This window comes from Triticum aestivum, chromosome 5A (assembly GCF_018294505.1).
Source record: "Triticum aestivum cultivar Chinese Spring chromosome 5A, IWGSC CS RefSeq v2.1, whole genome shotgun sequence".
NCBI lineage: Eukaryota > Viridiplantae > Streptophyta > Magnoliopsida > Poales > Poaceae > Triticum > Triticum aestivum.
This window is the reverse complement of record NC_057806.1, coordinates 634,534,309-634,555,471: the sequence shown is the minus strand read 5'-3', so window position 1 is coordinate 634,555,471 and position 21,163 is coordinate 634,534,309. Positions and strand designations below refer to the sequence as shown.

General features: G+C 46.0%; 1 pseudogene; it reads left to right on the top strand.

The window, feature by feature from the left end:
- Nucleotides 1-12,631: 12,631 nt before the first annotated feature.
- On the top strand, nt 12,632-20,975 carry LOC123105498 (cell division cycle 5-like protein; annotated as a pseudogene).
- The last annotated feature ends 188 nt before the right edge of the window (nt 20,976-21,163 follow it).

The window sequence follows — 21,163 nt, the reverse complement described above, 5'->3', positions numbered from 1 at the left end:
AAGGCTGGCGAGGTCGATAGAAGTATATTGGATATACATTATGTTAATGTGTACTTTACTAGTACTCCTAGTAGCACCAGGGTATTGGATACCGGTTCGGTTGCTAAGTGTTAGTAACTCGAAATAAAAGCTACGGAATAAACGGAGACTAGCTAAAGGTGAGCTGACGATATATGTTGGAAGTGTTTCCAAGGTTGATATGATCAAGCATCGCACGCTCCCTCTACCACCGAGATTGGTGTTTGCGTTGAGCATAGACATGATTGGATTATGTCTATCGCAATACGGTTATTCATTTAAGGAGAATAATGGTTACTCTATTTTTGAATAATACCTTCAATGGTCTTGCACCTAAAGGAATGGTTTATTGAATCTCGGTCGTAGTAATACACATTTTCATGCCAAAAGATATAAGATAGTAATGATAGTACCACTTACTTGTGGCAATGCCATGTAAGTCATAATGGTATAAAACGCATGAAGAAGCTCCATGTTGATGGATCTTTGGACTCACTCGTTTTTGAAAAGTTTGAGACATGCGAACCATGTCTATTGGTGTATATGCATGAAGAAACTCCATGCAAATGGATCGTTCGGACTCACTTGATTTTGAATCACTTGAGATATGCAAATCATACCACATGGGCAAGATGACTGAAAAGCCTCATTTTCAGTAAGATGGAACAAGATAGCAACTTGTTGGAAGTAACACATTTTGATGTGTGCAGTCGAATGAGTGCTGAGGCATGCAGTGAATATCATTATGTTCTTACTTCACAGATGATTTGAGTAAATGTTGAGTATATTTACTTGATGAAACACAAGTCTGAATTATTGAATGGTTCAAGTAATTTCAGAGTGAAGTAGCAGATCATTGTGACAAGAGGATAAAATGTCTATGATATGATCATAGAGATGAATATCTGAGTTATGAGTTTTGGCACACAATTAAGACATTGTGGAAATTGTTTCGCAATTAATACCGCCTGGAACACCATAATGTGATGGTGTGTCCGAACATCATAGTTGCACCCTATTGGATATGGTGCGTACCATGATGTCTCTTATCGAATTACCACTATCGTTCATGGGTTAGGCATTAGAGACAACCACATTCACTTTAAAATAGGGCACCACGTAATTCCGACGAGATGACACCGTATGAATTATGGTTTAGAGAAACCTAAGTTGTCGTTTCTTAAAAGTTTGGGGCTGCGACGCTTATATGAAAAAGTTTCAGGTTGATAAGCTTGAACCCAAAGCGGATAAAATGCATCTTCATAGGAAACCCAAAACAGTTGGGTATACCTCCTAATTCAGATCCGAAAGCAATATGGATTTTTTCTAGAATCGGGTCCTTTCTCGAGGAAAAGTTTCTCTCGAAAGAATTGAGTGGGAGGATGGTGGAGACTTGATGAGGTTATTGAACCGTCTCTTCAACTAGTGTGTGACAGGGCACAGGAAGTTGTTCCTGTGGCACCTACACCAATTGAAGTGGAAGCTTATGATATTGATCATGAAACTTCGGATCAAGTCACTCCCAAACCTCGTAGGATGACAAGGATGCGTACTACTTCAGAGTGGCACGTAATCCTGTCTTGGAAGTCATGTTGCTAGACAACAATGAACCTACGAGCTATGGAGAAGCAATGGTGGGCCCGGATTCCGATAAATGGCTCGAGGCCATAAAATCCGAGAACGGATCCATGACTTTGGAAGAAATACTTGATGGTCGTAAGGCCATTGGGTACGGATGGATTTCAAAAGGAAGACGGACAATGATGGTAAATGTCACCATTAAGAAAGCTCGACTTGTCGTTAAGATGTTTTCCGACAAGTTCAAGGAGTTGACTACGATGAGATTTTCTCACTCGTAGCGATGCTAAGAGTCTGTTGGAATTATATTAGCGATTACTGCATTATTTATGAAATCTTGCAGATAGGATGTCAAAACATTGTTTCCTCGACGATTTTAATGAGGAAAGGTTGTATGTGATACAACCGGAAGGTTTTGTCAATCCCGAAAGATGCTAATAAGTATGCAAAGCTCCAGCAATCCTTCTAAGGACTGGAGTGAGCATCTCGGAGTTGGAATGTATGCTTTGATGATGATCAAAATTTTTGGGTTTGTACAAAGTTTATGAGAAACTTGTATTTCCAAAGAAGTGAGTGGGAGCACTATAGAATTTCTGATGAGTATATGTTGTTGACATATTGTTGATCAGAAATGACGTAGAATTTCTGGAAAGCATATAGGATTATTTTGAAAGTGTTTTTCAATGGAAAACCTGGATTAAGCTACTTGAACATTGAGCATCAAGATCTATAAGGATAGATCAAAATGCTTAATAATACTTTCAAATGAGCACATACCTTGACATGATCTTGAAGGTGTTCAAGATGGACCAGTCAAAGAAGGAGTTCTTGCCTGAGTTGTAAGGTACGAAGTTAAGACTTAAAGCTCGACCACGGCAGAAAACAGAGAAAGGACGAAGGTCGTCCCCTATGCTTTAGACGTAGGCTCTACAGTATGCTATGCTGTGTACCGCACCGAAAGTGTGCCTTGCCATGAGTCAGTCAAGGGGTACAAGAGTGATCCATGAATGGATCATAGGACAGCGGTCAAAGTTATCCTTAGTAACAAGTGGACTAAGGAATTTTCTCGATTATGGAGGTGGTAAAAGAGTTCGTCGTAAAGGTTACGTCGATGCAAGCTTAACACCTATCCAGATAGCTCTAAGTAGAGATATCGGATACATATAATGGAGCAATAATTTAGAATAGCTCCAAGTAGAACAGTTGTTTGGAATAGCTCCAAATAGAGCGTGGTAGCTGCATCTAGGAGATGACATGAAGATTTGTAAAGCACACACGGATCTGAAAGGTTCAGGCCCGTTGACTAAAACCTCTCTCACAAGCAACATGATCAAACATAAAACTCATTGAGTGTTAATCACATAGTGATGTGAACTAGACTACTGACTCTAGTAAACTCTTGGGTTTTAGTCACATGGCGATGTGACCTGTGAGTGTTAATCACATGGAGATGTGAACTAGATTATTGACTCTAGTGCAAGTGGGAGACTGTTGGAAATATGCCCTAGAGGCAATAATAAATAAGTTATTATTATATTTCTTTGTTCATGATAATAGTCTTTTATTCATGCTATAACTGTATTATCCGGAAATCGTAATACACGTGTGAATACATAGACCACAATATATCCCTAGTGAGCCTCTAGTTGACTAGCTCGTTGTGATCAACAGATAGTCATGGTTTCCTGGCTATGGACATTGGATGTCGTTGATAACGGGATCACATCATTAGGAGAATGATGTGATGGACAAGACCCAATCCTAAGCATAGCACAAATATCGTGTAGTTCATTTGCTAGAGCTTTGCCAATGTCAAGTATCTCTTCCTTTGACCATGAGATCGTGTAACTCCTGGATACCGTAGGAGTGCTTTGGGTGTATCAAACGTCACAACGTAACTGGGTGACTATAAAGGTGCACTACAGGTATCTCCGAAAGTATCTATTGTTTTATGCGGATCGAGACTGGGATTTGTCACTCCGTGTAAACGGAGAGGTATCTCTGGGCCCACTCGGTAGGACATCATCATATGCGCAATGTGACCAAGGAGTTGATCATGGGATGATGTGTTACGGAACGAGTAAAGTGACTTGCCGGTAACGAGATTGAACAAGGTATCGGTATACCGACGATCGAATCTCGGGCAAGTAAAATACCGCTAGACAAAGGGAATTGTATACAGGATCGATTGAGTCCTTGACATCGTGGTTCATCCGATGAGATCATCGTGGAACATGTGGGAGCCAACATGGGTATCCAGATCCCGCTGTTGGTTATTGACCGGAGAACGTCTCGGTCATGTCTGCATGTCTCCCGAACCCGTAGGGTCTACACACTTAAGGTTCGATGACGCTAGGGTTATAAAGGAAGCTTGTATGTGGTAACTGAATGTTGTTCGGAGTCCCGGATGAGATCCCGGACGTCACGAGGAGTTCCGGAATGGTCCGGAGGTAAAGATTTATATATGGGAAGTCCTGTTTTGGTCACCGGAAAAGTTTCGGGCGATATCGGTAATGTACCGGGACCACCGGGAGGGTCCCGGGGGTCCACCAAGTGGGGCCACATGCTCCAGAGGCATACATGGGCCAAGTATGAGAGAGCACCAGCCCCTAGGTGGGCTAGGGCGCCTCCCACCATGGCCCATGCGGCTAGAGGGGGAGAAGGGGCAAATCCTAAGGGGATATGGGCCTTAGGGCCCATATTGGTGCGCCTCCCTCTCCCCTCCCCTCTTGGCCGCACCCCAAAACCCATCTAGGGTTGGCCGCCGCCCCTTGGGGGTGGGAAACCCTAGAGGGGGGCGCAGCCCCCTCTCCCCCTATAAATAGTGAGGCATAGGGCTGCCCATAACACGCGATTTGATCTCTCGTTGGTGCAGCCCTGCCCCTCTCCCTCCTCCTCTTCTCCCATGGTGCTTGGCGAAGCCCTGCGGGATTGCCACGCTCCTCCACCACCACCACGCCGTTGTGCTGCTGTTGGATGGAGTCTTCCTCAACCTCTCCCTCTCTCCTTGCTGGATCAAGGCGTGGGAGACGTCACCGGGCTGTACGTGTGTTGAACGCGGAGGTGCCGTCCGTTCGGCACTAGGATCATCGGTGATCTGAATCACGACGAGTACGACTCCATCAACCCCGTTCACTTGAACGCTTCCGCTTAGCGATCTACAAGGGTATGTAGATGCACTCACATTCTACTCGTAGCTGGTTTCTCCATAGATAGATCTTGGTGACGCGTAGGAAAATTTTGAATTTCTGCTACGTTACCCAACAATCTACCCATCGGGGAGCAAAACCCAAGCTTTGCATCATTCTTCTAAGAAAATCCTAGTCAACTCTGTCATACGCCTTTGATAGATCCAGCTTGTACGCACAGAAGGAGTCTTGTTGTTTCTTGCAGTGTTCAATAGTGTGAAAACATTCAAATGCCACCAGTGCATTATCAGTCATCATACATCCCGGAACGAAGGCACTCTGGTTTAAGGAGACAATCCCACCCAACAATGGACGCAGTCTGTTCACCAGGCATTTGGCGACGATCTTGTACAACACCAAGCACAAACTGATGGGCCGGAAGTCCTTCAATGTCTCTGGTTGATCCGACTTGGGGATCAAGACAATAGCGGTTGCATTTGTTTCGGATGGCATGTGTCCAGTTGTGAAAAATAGCCTTACTGCAGCAACCACAGAATCCTTCAAAACAGCCCAATTTCTTTGATAAAACCTACCTGGGAACCCATCTGGTCCTGGGGCCTTCAGTGGTCCTATTTGGAACAGTGCATCTGCGATTTCCGTCTCCGAGAACTCCTTGCATAATGTCTCATTCATCTCATCTGTCACCTTCTTCTCTATGAGACCAACAATCTCATCAGCATTTAGAGAGGGGTCATGTGTGAATAATTCCTTAAAAAAAGGATGAAGCCATTAGTTCCATAACTGACGGAGTAGACTGCCAAACACCATCGTCATTTTTCAGTTTTGAGATTTTATTTCTGCGTGCTCGCCAAACCGATCTGTTATGGAAGAACTTGGTGTTACGGCCCCCCTCTTTTAGCCAATCTATGCGTGAACGTTGTAGCCAGAGGAGTTCTTCCTGGTAGAGCAGCTCGTTCATGTTATCAGAGAATTTTCTTATTTCATGTTGGTCACCATCAGTTTGCAACAGATGATCCAGTTTCCTACGTGTTTTCTCAAGCTCACACATTACATTACCAAATCTCCTTCGGCTCCAACCTTATAGATTTTGCATGACCGCATGCAGACCAGCCGTAACAGATGCTAGATTGCCACTAGTCTGGGTGGCTGCCCACGCTTTCTCCACTAGCTCAGGTAGCTCTCCAGCATGTTCCCAGAGTATCTCATATCGGCTTGTTCGCCGACGCACCGGGGTGCGCTCTTCCCTTTGCATATGCACTAAAATTGGCAAGTGATCCAAGCACGGCGATACTAGGTGTACCACATGAGCATCAGAGAAGATATCTCGCCATCTCTCATCAGCCAAGGCCCTGTCCAATCTTACTTTCACATTTGCTCCACCTCTCCTCTTATTATCATATGTGAACGGTGCCCCAGAAAAACCAAGGTCATGCAGTTCACAATCTTGAACCCTTTCCCGAAAAGCAGTTATCTGATTGGCCGGTCGAGGAGTTGTAGACAAATGCTCACATTGCCATAAGGCCTCATTAAAATCCCCCATGAGTATACCTGGCCATACCTCGGGCCGGGCCTAGCCAAGCCCGATGCAAAAAACCCAGGCCCAGGCCCGGCCCGGCCATCGGGCATGTTTTCTGGGCCCGAGCCCGGCCCGAACACGTAAAAGCCCGTCGGGCTTCGGGCCGGCCCGGCCCGACCTTCAGGAAAATGCAAAAATGATGGGCCCAGGCCCGTCCCGGCCCGGCCATCGGGCTCAAAATCCAGGCCCGAGCCCGGCCCGGGAGCAGCGTCGGGCCGGGCCGGGTCGGGCTTTTTTGGGCCGGGCTGGCCGGGCCGGCCTTCCCATGGCCAGGTATACCCATGAGCATCCATGGAAGGTTACTGTTCGCCCGCAGGTATGAGATTATGGACCGCATCCGATGCCGGTTTTCAGTACGGGGTTCCCCATAAACACAAGTAAGATGCCACTCTGGATTAGACGGGGAGGCACGAACATAAGCATCAATCATTCTATTGTTCTTATCTTTAATCTCAACTGATAACTGATCATTTCAGAACAGAGCTAAACCACCATTCTGACCTTCACTGTTGACACCGCAAAAGCCACGCAGACCTAAGCGGTGACACAAACGACAAACTCTTTCAGACTTTTGCCTAGTTTAACACAAAAACACGAACTGCGGGCGGTGAGTTTGAACGAGGCCGGTGAGATCACGAACTGTCGAGGCGCCTCCGATTCCTCGGCAATTCCAACTCAGGCCTATCATTGCTCCTGACGGGGCGCAACACGCGTCCCCGTCAGGTTGCCGGCAGCCCCGTGGCAGGTCGCTTCCATAGGTGTCTGCTGGTCCCTAAACTCTGCGTCCATCTGCATGCATGTTCTCCTCCACCCTTCCCCTCTTCATATCACCTCCAGTAGCCCCTTCTGCAAATATCAACACTTCTTCTTGTGCCTTAGGACAATCTGACAGTATCCTCATGTTCGCAACGACGAGCGCGCGCGCGTCGGGGTTTGCCGCCAGGAGTGCTTCGGTTCCCTCACCGGACGGCTTCGGGCGGGCAGCATCCACGAAGGGAGCCCCATGATCGCCCCCACCGCCCTTCGAGATCAGCCGTGCAGTGGAGGCTGTGGAGCGCAGCGGCGTCTGCAGCATCTGGGGAAGGGATCGATCAGGTGGATCACATAATTTCAGGTGCCTCCCCGGACAGCCCCTTGGGCTTGATTTGAATCCATCTACATGAAGTATCTTGGCGGAGGAGCTGTAGAGCGAATCCATCCCGGACTCGTAGCCTGAACCAGGTGGAAATCTAGACTGAGTCGTTCCATAGCAGTAGACAGCGGGATCGCTTCCGCCCTGAGGGCCGAGCGATGCGGGAGCGGACGCAGCCGCAACAGGGCCACCATGGCGCGGAGGCGCACATGCGGCAACGGTGCCGGCCACTGGCAGGCCGAAGCCGGACGGCGGCGGCGGCGGTGGCGGCGGGGGCGGGGCCCCATGGTCGCCATACTCCTGAAACCCTAGTGTCATAATGAGGACACCTTGCCATTATTCTGATTCCAATCAACTTCATCTTCAACGAAACCCCCCTCTTTCTGTAGTCTCGTCAGATCATTCATTCATTTGTGAAGTTCATCCTCGTATATATCTCTTCCTCGCACTCAGATTTCTTGTTTTGATTTGGGATTAGAAAATAGGAACTTGGATTTTTGCGGATGACTCGCAAGCAGCAGCAAAATTAGAACAATTTCTAATTTTCTAGCCATATTTTTTTATTTCATTAGCATTGTTACATGCCTTTCTTGGCATTTTTTTATTTCATTAGCACCGTTCTTTTCTTAGTTTAAGCACCACTGTTCTTAATTTCTTGTATCATATGTGTGTGTTCTAATTAGCAAAATTATTGTTAATTGAGAAACAAGTTAGCTAGAAATTATCCATAAAAAAGGAAAACATATGTACGAATTGATTGATTTCCAGAAAGGAGATATTGATATTTTTCTTAAACATATATAAGTATTTCTTTTTTTTTGCGAATGAATTCTTTCATTACTCAAGTATCAGAGAATACAATTCGTCCCACAAGTGCCAAAACATCATCCGGACCAGAGCCTAGCCAAACCAAAGTTCGGCGTTGCACCCTACCAAAATTTGCCAAGGCATGACTAACCCTATTACAGCTCCGACGAATATGAGTAATGCAAGAATTCCTTTCTCCCAAACTACTAATGATCTCCCTGATAATGAAAGCATATTTAGATTTGTTGCTATTCCCTGTCTTAATCATATTGACAACCTCTAAACAATCAGATTCTACATCTATTGGTAAGATGCTCCACTGAAGGGCCAAAGAAATTCTCTCCCTTATTGCAAGTAACTCTGCCTCCAGCACATCATCACATGCATAGAGAAGTCTGCAAGCACTAAAAACAATTTCTCCTTCGTGATCCCTTAAGATCATTCCGGCTCCCGCCGTAGAGCCCAGGACCGAGGCATCCGTGTTGAGTTTGACTCTGCCCACTGCTGGAGCGGACCAAGAACCACTCACTTCATCAACTCTGTATATGTCCTGATCGGGAATCTGAAGACATGCAGCTGACATTTTTCCTTTCACTAAAGTATCACTTGAGCATATATGAATAGAGTTTAGGGATGACAGATAGCTGGACAGGAAGCGCACAGAAACATCCACGGGCGGTGGCTGTTTTGCATGAACAATTTCGTTACGCACATACCAGATTCGCCAGAATAACATCATAATCCTAGCTCTCTCCTCTTCATGCAGTTTCGACAGGAGATGAAGGAACCAATCACGCCCAACATGTACGATGCTTAGACGGTCCGGCAATGTCCATTCCTTCGCCATGGCCTTCCATAGGAACACAGCATGATTACAGGTGCAAAACACATGGAACGAGTCCTCCTCCTCCATACCACACACAGGGCATGTACCTGAGACTTCCAAGTTCCTTTTCACTTTATTTGTCCAATTTGCTAGCGAATCTGTAGCTAACCTCCAAGCAAAAGACTGAACCTTTGGTGGTACAGAACTTTGCCATATAAATTTCCATGCTTCTCTTGTTCCATCCGGCCGGGAACTTGTAGAGACCTCATTAGGATTTGAGCATTCATCACCAGCCAGTTTATACGCACTATGTACAGTAAAAACTCCACTTTTTTCAGGCCCCCAAGCAACAAAGTCTTCCTCTAGCCGAGCAGATGGTTTTATTTTCTGAATTTCAACAATGTCGACCGGGAGAAAGAACTGATTTATTTTGTCAAAGTCCCAATTACCATGGATATTCAGAAGCTCCAAGACCCACTTTAGGCGGCACCTACCACGCTGTGAAATCAAGCCTCCGGTTGGCTCGCGTGCTATCCATCGATCTCTCCATATATGTACACTCTGACCATTTCCGATTCTCCAGACCACGCCTTTTTTCAGAAGTTCGAGACCATAGGCAATGGCCTGCCATGTAGGTAATGGGTTACTAGTGAACACCGTATCCAGTAGGCGCCCATTTGGGAAATACTTCGCTTTAAAGAGCCTTGAGCATAAACTGTTTGGGAACTCTAATATTCGCCACGCCTGACGAGCAAGGAGCGCTTGGTTAAATAGACGAAAGTCTTTAAAACCAAGGCCGCCTTGTTTCCTTGGCCTAGTCATTTTCTCCCATGCGTACCAATGTGTTTTCCTCTTCCCTTTCTCTGCACCCAAAAGTAGTTCCTAACCATGCGGTTTAGATCATCACATACCTCCAGCGGGAGCTTGAACACACTCATAATATAAGTAGGGATAGATTGAGCAACAGCACGGATTAACACTTCCTTTCCCGCTTGAGTAGGGTGCCCATCATAAGCAAACAATCGATTTGAAAGTTTTACTTGCAGGTTCTGAAATTTTCCTTTTGACATACGGCCATCCGGAGTGGGCAGTCCCAAATATTTCTCTTCAAACCTATATATAAATATTTTTACTGCTAGGAATTCCAGTGTTGAAGAACAACCTATATTGAAAAATTATACGATGATAATAATTTGAGTAGGCACGAAAGTGTTACTAATTCACCTAATACAAAGGAAATATGTGTAGATTGACAAATGCGGCCAAGTTTCACAATGTGGCCCCGGTTTTTTAGATAGTTGAGGTGATAAGAAACCACAAGAGTGAAAAGAGTTCTTATTTGCACTTCAAATCAGAAAAATGTGACCTTAGGGCCCCTTTGTGTTTTCTTGCCCCGGGCCCCCGAAATCTCAGGACCGGCCCTGGCTGCGCGCACGGCGGTCAGCCCGTCCGCCCACCCGCACCAGCACCGCACGCCCATGATGCCCACCAACACGCCGCTCGCGATGGCTCGCCCGCGCCTACGACGGCAACCAGCACGGCCGCGTCAGCTAGCCCGCACCTGTGTGCCCCCGACGCCAGTCAGCACGTACGCCCGCTCTCCCGCTGCGGCTGCACGCACGGCGATCCGCACAGCCAACACGCTCGCTCTCCCGCGGCGGCTCACCCGCTCCTGCGGCGGCAGCCAGCACGCTCGCCTGCCCTCGCCTGCAGTGCTAGGCAGCACACGTGCCCGCCCATGATGCCAGCCCGCACGCCCGCGCCGGCTGCACGCGGCGGCATTGACCAGAACGAGGCAGCAACTTTGGCGACCAGCACACACGCCAGCGCCCCGCAGGCGGCCTCCTACGCCCACCCCTGTTGGCGTCGTTGTATGCTTCCTGCGAGAGAGACGAAAGGAAGAAGTACTGGGTCGCTGCAGGTGGGACCGAGCGGGCGTGACCGGGCAGCCTCATATTGACCCTATATTTGAGATGAGTTTGAGGTACGCCGGTCAATTCAGACGTTTAGGGGCAAATTGGGGGATCCGATTGGGTCAACCTTTTTGACCGAACACTGACCGGCAGACATTTCAAACGTTTAGGAAAGAAATAGGGGGTCCGGTTGTAAATGCTCTTAGATCACTAAAGTAGTGGTCTACAACACTCTAGTGATCTAAAACGCTCTTACATTTTTGTACAGAGGGAGTATTAATTAAGATGAATCAACGTGTGGTTGGATGGTTAGGAGGACAGTGTTATCCCCGATTCACTAGAGTTCTGGTCCTAAACTTGAAATTGATGCTCGCATTTTACTGGATTTATTTTAGACCTTTCGGCGATCTGTGTTCAGTTAGAGCAGACGTTTCCGTCGACTACAAAGATGTCTATGGCTATGCATTTGTACCATATTAGAAAAAAACTAGCTAATTAAGCAATAAATCAATAAATACTAACGAATCCTTCACGTTAGAATAAAAGGTACATCGCATGTGTATTCACTAATCGTTTTGTATCACTTTGATAATTGGATGATGTTGTACTCAGAAAGATTCATCACCATCATCTGGTGTAAAGCTCAGCCGAGATCGGCTCATATGTATAAAAATGAATTGCACGAAATATTATACTTTATCTATTGGCCTAGATTTAGAAGTTCATAGAGCTTATATTTAGTTTTTTTTGACTTGTTATACATTTGTATTTAGGTTTCTTCTAGTCGAGAAGCCTTCTCAAGTTCATCCTCTGGGACGGACTAGATGATGCTCCGGCGTAGATTCTTATCAGCTCCTCAGGGCGGCGAGATTAGAGTTTCTCGTCGTGCGTACACAATGGTGATATTTGATGTCAAATTCTTCAGACCGATTTAAGGATTCAACAACGATGACTGCGGCTCTGGGATGCTGGTCCTTAGAGAAACGTGCACGAAGACTTCCCAACTCTCATCAACAAGGTCAGGTCGGCTCCAGTATGGGACCGGCGATAGCGGCTCGTTCCGGCGGCGACAATGCTCGTTTGGTGGTCATGAACCTTGATGTACTTTTTATTATGTTTGGCGCGTTTTGTACTTTCGCTGAACCTTTATAATATAGATCTGATATTTAAAAAAAATAAAAAACTCGTAACATATTTTTCTATTTAGAAAAAGCAGAATTTTATTGTCAGTCTGTTTTTAATGTTTTTTGACTTGAAAGTCTTTTTTTGAGTGAATTGAGTTTTTTTTTAATATTAGTACATACACAAGCGCTTATATACACGCACATACACTCATCCCTATAAATGCACACACGCACACTGTACCCCTATGAGTACTTTTGAAAGATTGAGCCGGCATATCATCTTAGATTTACGAAGTCACCGTAAGCGCCTCGTCATCGACAAAAACATCTCCTTCCATTAAATACGCATCGCTGAAAATTCTAAAATAAATCTAAAAATAAATGCGAGCATCAGGATTTAAATCCTGACGAGCTGATGATATCACGGTAATCATCCAACCATAGGTTGGTTCCGTTAACCGGAAAACCGACCTAGTCCCGCACCGCCTCAGCCCAGCCCATCTACTTGGCCTGCTAACCCTTCAATCTCACCTCACCCCTCCTCCCCTCCCCGCCGCCGCAGGCCACCACCAGTGCGCCACGCCGCCACAACACCGCATCGCCGCTCGCCGGCGCCCGAGCCCGGTCCTCTGCCGCACACCTCGCGGCCTTGCCGGCGCGCATCGACCTCCTATCCCAGCCAGCCGGCCACTCACCATCCCCGGCGCGGCAGCGACCAGGCACCGTCTCCGCCCCCTCGCCTTCGCCCTCACCGCCGGGTCCGCCCTCGCCTTCGCTGCCAGCCGCCGCACCCCGCACCTCGCCTTCGCCCCGCAGCGCCGCACACCCCTTTGTCGGCGTCGCCCCGTCCGGCCGCCCCTCCTCCTCCTACCAAACCCTAGACCTGCCCCCCCTCAAACCCTAGGAGGGACCAGGAGGCCTCGCCGGAGCCGCCGGCGGGGGCGGCGCGGAAGCGGAACCCGGGAGGCCCTCTGCGGAGGAGAAGAGATCTAGGAGGCCGAGCGAGGCGACGAGGGGGAGGCAAGATGAGGATCATGATCAAGGGCGGGGTGTGGAAGAACACCGAGGACGAGATCCTCAAGGCGGCCGTGATGAAGTACGGCAAGAACCAGTGGGCGCGCATCTCCTCGCTGCTCGTCCGCAAGTCCGCCAAGCAGTGCAAGGCCCGCTGGTACGAGTGGCTCGACCCCTCCATCAAGAAGGTAATGCCCCACCCTAACCCTCGTAAATTTTGCGATAGCTTAGTGTTTGGTTAGCAATTGGATGCTGTTATGCATGGGTTATGATAGATGATCTGTAATTGTGATAGTGCAGTGAGTAGAAATTAGAGGATCCGTGATTATCATGTGGCGTTTTTGAGATGCTACACTGTGTACTGTTTTGAGGGAATGCTATTTGGTTTGTACTCCCTCCATCCCATATCATGGGACGGATGGAGTACTATCTAGTGTACATATTTCCTGTAAATTGCTGCACATGTTTTTGAAATGCCTCATATTTAACAACCTACAGATTGGTTTTTAGGTTATATTATCTCTCTTCCTGTCATACCATGCTAAAATCCTATGCACTGACTGTGACATGTACGTTATTGTCTTTGTGCAGTGTATTCTTTTTTGTTAGAAAAAGTAATATAATGAACTTATGGTTTTGCCTTGGCTTTAATAAAAGTTGGGGCGGGGGGAAACCCCTTTCATTAAAAAAAAAAGTAATATAATGAACACATAATGTCATCTTCGTGTTGGCGTCATTTACTTATTTTCTGGTTATGAATATTTTATGCCTTGCATGATGTTATGCTGTTCACGCCTTTTGTATGATGTCATTGAAATATGAACCTAGCTTGTTAAAGCTATAAAACAGATTTCCCACAAAGAAAAAGATCTATAGAACAGATTTTAATAAACCTTTGTTGAGAACTCTGAATTGGATGTTTAATGCTTCATTAATAAAAACCAAGTAAACCTAACTGAACTGTATTCTAGTTTGTGTGATTTACATGCTAATTGAATTGACTTGTCCAAAATCACCGTCAATCTTTACCTGTCATATGATGCTGCATACTTCTTTTAGTTGGTTATCTGCTCTATTATGACATAGATATGCCCCATTTTCTGTTTTCAGTTATCTTTGGAATAATATATTTGTTGTTTATATCACTTAACTAACCCTATGTGTATTGATTCTAGACTGAGTGGACAAGGGAAGAGGATGAGAAGCTGCTCCATCTTGCTAAGCTCATGCCTACTCAATGGAGGACTATTGCACCTATCGTGGGTCGAACACCATCCCAGTGCCTCGAGCGTTATGAAAAATTGCTCGATGCTGCCTGTGCAAAGGATGAGAATTATGAGCCTAATGATGACCCAAGAAAGTTGCGACCTGGGGAGATTGATCCAAACCCCGAGTCAAAACCTGCACGTCCGGATCCTGTTGACATGGATGAAGATGAAAAGGAAATGCTTTCTGAGGCAAGGGCTCGCTTGGCTAACACCAGGGGTAAAAAGGCAAAACGGAAGGCAAGAGAGAAACAGCTTGAAGAGGCGAGGCGGCTTGCATCACTGCAAAAAAGGAGAGAACTGAAGGCAGCTGGTATTGACAACCGGCACAAGAAAAGGAAGAGAAAGGGAATTGACTATAATGCTGAGATCCCTTTTGAAAAGAGACCCCCTCCAGGCTTTTATGATACAGTGGGTGAGGACAGGCCACTTGAGCATGTGCAGTTTCCAACTACCATCGAGGAGCTTGAAGGGAGGAGACGAGTGGATGTAGAGGCTCAGTTAAGAAAGCAAGACATTGCCAAGAACAAGATTCTGCAGAGGCAGGATGCCCCTGCCGCAATAATGCAAGCAAATAAACTCAATGACCCAGAAGCTGTCACAAGAAGGTCCAAACTAATGCTTCCACCACCCCAAATTTCTGATATTGAATTGGAGGAGATTGCTAAGATGGGCAATGCTGGCGATCCTGCTCTAGCCGAGGAGCTTGGTGAAGGAAGTACTGCTACTAGGACACTGCTTGCAAATTATTCCCAGACTCCAAGGCTTGGTATGACACCATTGCGAACCCCGCAACGAACGCCAGGTGGGAAAGGTGATGCTATTATGATGGAGGCAGAGAATCTTGCACGTCTAAGGGAATCACAAACACCTCTTTTAGGAGGCGATAACCCAGAGCTTCATCCATCAGATTTCTCTGGCGTTACACCACGTAAGAAAGAGATGCAGACTCCAAATCCCATGGCAACACCTCTGGCTAGCCCTGGCCCTGGTGTTACCCCAAGGATTGGTATGACACCGTCCAGAGATGGAAATTCCTTTGGGTTAACTCCAAAAGGGACCCCCTTCAGGGATGAGCTTCACATAAATGAAGAGGTGGAAATGCAAGACAGCGCACAGCTTGAGCTTCGTCGGCAAGCAGAGTTAAGAAAAGGTCTGCGATCTGGTTTTGCTTCTATTCCACAGCCTAAGAATGAGTACCAGATAGTTATGCCACCTATCACAGAGGAGAACGAAGAATCTGAAGAGAAAATTGAGGAAGATATGTCAGACAGGTTAGCACGAGAAAGGGCCGAGGAACAAGCAAGGCAGGAGGCATTGCTCAGAAAGAGGTCCAAAGTGTTGCAGAGGAGTTTGCCTAGGCCACCTGCGGCTTCAGTGGAGATTCTCCGGCAGTCTCTGATTAAAGGTGGTGAAAGCAGAAGTACCTTTGTGCCTCCTACATCACTTGAACAAGCTGTTGAGCTAATAAATGAGGAGCTCCTTAGGCTCCTTGAGCATGATAATGCTAAATATCCGCTTGATGAACAGATTCAGAGAGATAAAAAGAAAGGAAGCAAGCGTCAGGCAAACACAGCAGCTTTCGTCTCTGAAATCGAAGGTTTCGATGAGCATGAACTAAAAGAGGTATGCTTCTTTTCCGCCCTTATTTTATTATTGGTATTTGATGTTGAACTGTATATCCATTTGCTGATAACGTATATTCTGAATTTCGTATAGCATCAGGTGCATTAATATTTACTTGCTGTGGGTTCATAATCGTATATACTCGTGAGCATAACACAGTTATATGGTATATAGCACCCATATGAGTGCAGCAGGTCTAAACTATTCCTGTACCAACCATATGAGTCACTTCTGATTGCCCATGTTTGCTATAGCTAATCCACTGGCATTGAATACTATCCTGGGGATGGCAAGGGAGGGGAACATATATTTTTATAGTGCCCCTCTGAGAGTGTAAAGGATGTTATCATCTACAAGTAATGTGTTAGTTAGAATTGTTATGTTATGCTCAGGGGCACACGGGCACATGGCCACACACGCACTGTAGAGATCTGTGCAGTATTTCTTCACAATAGTATTGACAAAGTTTGAGATGTGTATTCTTTCTAGTCAGATATGCATTTATTGGATTACTGATGAAACACTTTCTCAATGTAGTAATCACTTATAGCCATCTGTTCCTTTTTGTTTAACCGTATACAGAGTTCATTTCTTGCCAAATCTTTATTTACACGTTTATGTTTGTTATTACTGTTCTTTGTGTCAATCCTATTTGCATCGTTTAGTTTAATGTACTGGAGAAGTTCTTTAAATCGCTTAATTTCTCTGTCGACAGGCAAGTTCTATGGTTGAGGAGGAGATTCAGTATCTTCGTGTGGCCATGGGCCATGAAAATGAATCTTTTGAGGATTTTGTAAAGTCACATGATGCATGCCAAGAGGACCTTATGTTTTTCCCTACTAACAACAGCTATGGTCTTGCTAGTGTTGCTGGAAATGCTGATAAAATTTCTGCCTTGCAACATGAGTTTGAAATGGTGAAGAAGAGAATGGATGACGAAGCAAAGAAGGCTTCTCGGCTTGAGCAGAAGATCAAGCTGCTGACACAAGGTTACCAGGTTAGTTGGGGATGATGTGTCATCTTCTTTCTGGCATGTCTATATCAATTTTAACTTCTATTCAGGCAATCATTTTATACAGTCTGGCTATGCTAAATGCTTCTCTTTAGTTGGTTTAAGGACGCCTCTTTAACATTTGCCTCATTGATGTTCGCTGTCATTTAAAAATTCATTATGTGGAAGCCAGCCCAGAATTTGAAAGATTATCCTGTTGCCTGAAACCGAACTTGCATAATTTGCAAAGAGATACACCACTGTAGTGGTAGCTTCTGATTTTGCTTTTCATTTGATATATACTGAAAAAGAGTACTGTATGGTGACGATTTTATATTGTTTCTTGCTTTTCCATGTTGATTTGCAATGCTGATGGTTTGCTTCACTTCCTATTTGATTTGTTAGGCGCGGGCTGCAAAATTGGGGTCACAGATCCAGGACACCTTCAAGCAGATGAATACTGCGGCAACAGAACTTGAATGCTTCCAAGAGTTGCAGAAACAAGAACAGATGGCTGGTGCCTATCGTGTGAGAAATTTGGCTGAAGAAGTGAATAAACAGAAGGCACTGGAACAGACTCTCCAAAGCCGCTATGGTGATCTGTTGTCTGGTTACCAGAGCATCCAAGGACAACTTGAGGAGCACAAGAGGCTACTTAACCTACAGAAGGAGGCAATAGAGGCAGAAAACCGTGCCAAGGAGGAGGAAGCTGCAGCTCAAAATCGCGCCAAGGAAGAGGAAGCTGCAGCTCAAAGTCGTGCCAAGGAGGAAGCTGCAGCTCAAAATCGCGCCAAGGAGGAGGAAGCTGCAGCTTTAAATTGCGGCAAGGTGGAGGAAGCTTCAGCTCAAGATGGTGCTGCTGAGGAAGAAAATGAGAGGAAGAATCACGGCATTGAAGAGGAATCAGGACAGACCAGGGTTGCCAATGAAGAAGCTGCAGGAAGCAAAGAAATCATCGGGGATCAGATGGATGTGGACAACGCAGATGCAGCTGGAGAACTTGTAGGTCCGATTCCTCCTCTGCCGGATGCTCAAGTGGATAATGATGGAGCTTCAGTTGAACAGAGTACTTCTAACGCTAAGAGTGGTGAGAACGTTGCCATGAATGAGGGAGCTGTTGACAAGGTTGATTCGTCCAAATTAGATGGTCAAGACAATACCAATGGTAGCATGGATGTTGATGCTGGTAGCCAGGAAGAGGGAAACAATGTTCCTGCCGCTCCTGATGCTACAATTGTAGATGTAGGGAACACACCTGTATCTTCAGATCAAGCTGTCTCGAATGAAGAGAGTGACGTGGTCCCTGAATGAAACATCTACCACATACCTCATCTGCGGCGCATGTCACAAGCATGATGAGGAAGGTAACTAGAAACAGGATGCAGTTGCAAAGTGTGAAACTGTATGTGTTGGTAAAATTGTGGATGGAAGCAAATTGGATGTTCAAGGCTGTAGACTATTACTTTTCACTCCTTCCGAACACGCTTGTGTGCCATGTTTATTTTGTCATTTTTCGTCAGGCATTTTTCAGTTTCTGTTGGTCTGAAAATTTATTTGGAAGGTAGAAACCTGACATTTGCATTTTTCTGTTGAAAATATGAACTTGAGGAAAAAAAAGAGAATATGCAAATATTGGATGTTTGTGCCAGCCGGTTATCTGAGCTTCATGAAAACTGCATGCAGCCCGAAGCCTTATTCAAGAATTTGTTCCGAGTGAACCAGCTGCCACTGTGCCACAGGACAATCCAAATCTCTGAACATTCTCAGTTGAATGGATAATTATGCAGAACCGAGGCTAAATTCCCAGTGGTGGAACTCATCTAGGCTTCGTTATAATCACCCGAACTCTTATGAGATATGGAAAGCATTACGCAAGCCCGTAGCTTGGAGTTGCAAAGTTAACCTTTTTTTTTTGCATAGGAACCACTTCAGTTCACAAAATTTGAGTGATCACTGCTAGTAATTCCCTCTAAGTTCACAACCTTAATTTGAGTGATCACTGATAGTAATTCCCTCTACGTTCACAACCTTAAGCACTGACACCGCAACACTTCTATCCTAGTACTGTACATGTATTTAAAATACCATCAAATACCAGTAATAGTACCCCCAATACTGAAGCTCTGAATACGTTGGTTGCTGCTGCATAGCACCGTAAGAGCACTAGACCCTGTATAATGCCACCACCCGCAAAATAACCATCAGTCCGTGCGTAAAATGCTGCCCGATCAAACACTGTAAACACATCGGACCCGCAAAAAATTTTGAGGGGTGCGGTAAAATCTCACCTCCAACCAACTAAAACACAGGTTTCTCCCTCGACCCGACGGTGCCCCGTATCCCAGAAAAGCGGTTGGCGGGAGGGACATTTCAACCCGCGCCCTTTTCCCACCCCTTCCGCAGCCGCCAGCCATTGGTTCCGCCCGTCTGCCGCCGGCGATTCCGGCCAAATCCGCAGGGCGGAATCCCGCCGTGGGGGCGCCCCTCACCCTGTTCCACCTAGCCAATTCATTGGCTTCCGGATCCGCCGAGCCGAGCTGCCCCTAGTCGCCGTCGCCGCCCCGGGATCCACCGCCGTAGAGCTACCGCCCAAGCCGCCGGTGAGTACTTGTGCTTGTGCTTTGGGATGCGCTATGCATAGTTGGTTCATGTAGCGTTCGTATTTGTGAATTTAGATGGAATTGAGCCCCTGTGAGAAGTTTTTGTTCGAGGATTCGTCCGATTCGAACGGCTCGGATGTTGAGACGCTGCTTGTGAACTATTGGCAGCAGACGTTGGTGATGGCCCTCACCGTGAAGGAGCACGAAGATGAGAACCGAAAGAGACGGCAAGGATCGACCATCGGCCATCTTTGCATTCCTCGAAATCGCCATCTCGGGAACGAGATGTTGATGCAAGACTACTTCGCGGACAATCCAACATATCCGCCGCACCTCTTCCGAAGAAGGTACCGAATGCGCCGATCCCTCTTTGTAAAAATAGTGCAAGCTTGCGAGACCAATTGTCGGTATTTTACTCAAAGAAGAAATGCCGCGGGCTTGAAGGAATTTAGTGCATATCAAAAAATCTCGGCAGCTATGCAGGTAATTGCATATGGCATTCCGGCTGACTACGCCGATGAGTACCTTCGCATCGGTGAAGATACTACAATTGAGTCAGTGTGTAGATTTGCCAAAGTGATCATCCGTGTGTTTGGTCCTGAATATCTTCGGGCACCCAATGAGGAAGATACAAAAAAGTTGATTGCATAAAGTGAGAGAAGAGGTTGGCCTGGCATGCTAGGAAGCATTGATTGTATGCATTGGACTTGGAAAAACTGCCCGAAGGCATGGCAGGGAATGTATTGTGGCAAGTCTCGTGATGCAGCAATTGTGCTAGAGGCCGTAGCATCCGAGGATTTATGGATTTGACATTGCTTTTTGGGTAATGCCAGGTACTCTCAATGATATCAATGTGTTGCAACGGTCTCATTTGTTTGTTAGGCTTTCTAGTGGTGATGCTCCTGCTTGCAACTACACTATCAATGGACCTAAATACACAAAGGGGTACTATCTTGCAGATGATATCTATCCTTCTTGGTGCACATTTTTCAAGAGCATCAAAGACCCCCAAACTAGGAAACAATGTAAATTTGCAAGGGTACAAGAGGCAGCCCGAAAAGACATTGAAAGAGCATTAGGGGTTTTGCAATCTAGGTTTGCCATTGTTCGTGGTCCTGCTTGTTTTTGGGACAGACGATCCTTGAAAACATCATAACATGCTGCGTTATTCTTCACAATATGATTCTCAAAGATGAAAGGGGCATGAACTTGGAGTTCTTCTACGACAATGTGGGTAGCCGTGTCAAACCAGCTAGAGACCCTAACCACATTAGAGCATTTCTTCACACCTACAAGGAGATTGAAAATGCAAACACCCACTTTCAGCTTCAGGAGGATTTCATTGAGCACCATTAGCAAAGGGCTGGGCAACAACACAATCCAGTTTTCCATTCATTTCATTTAATTCATGTGTGATTTGTATCCAGGACAAGTTTTGTATTGAATTATTTAGTTTGCTTTGGTGATTTCAATAATTATTGTAATTTGGATGATTGTTGTATTGTAATATTGATATTTTTTCTTATATCGAATTAGTAATTCTA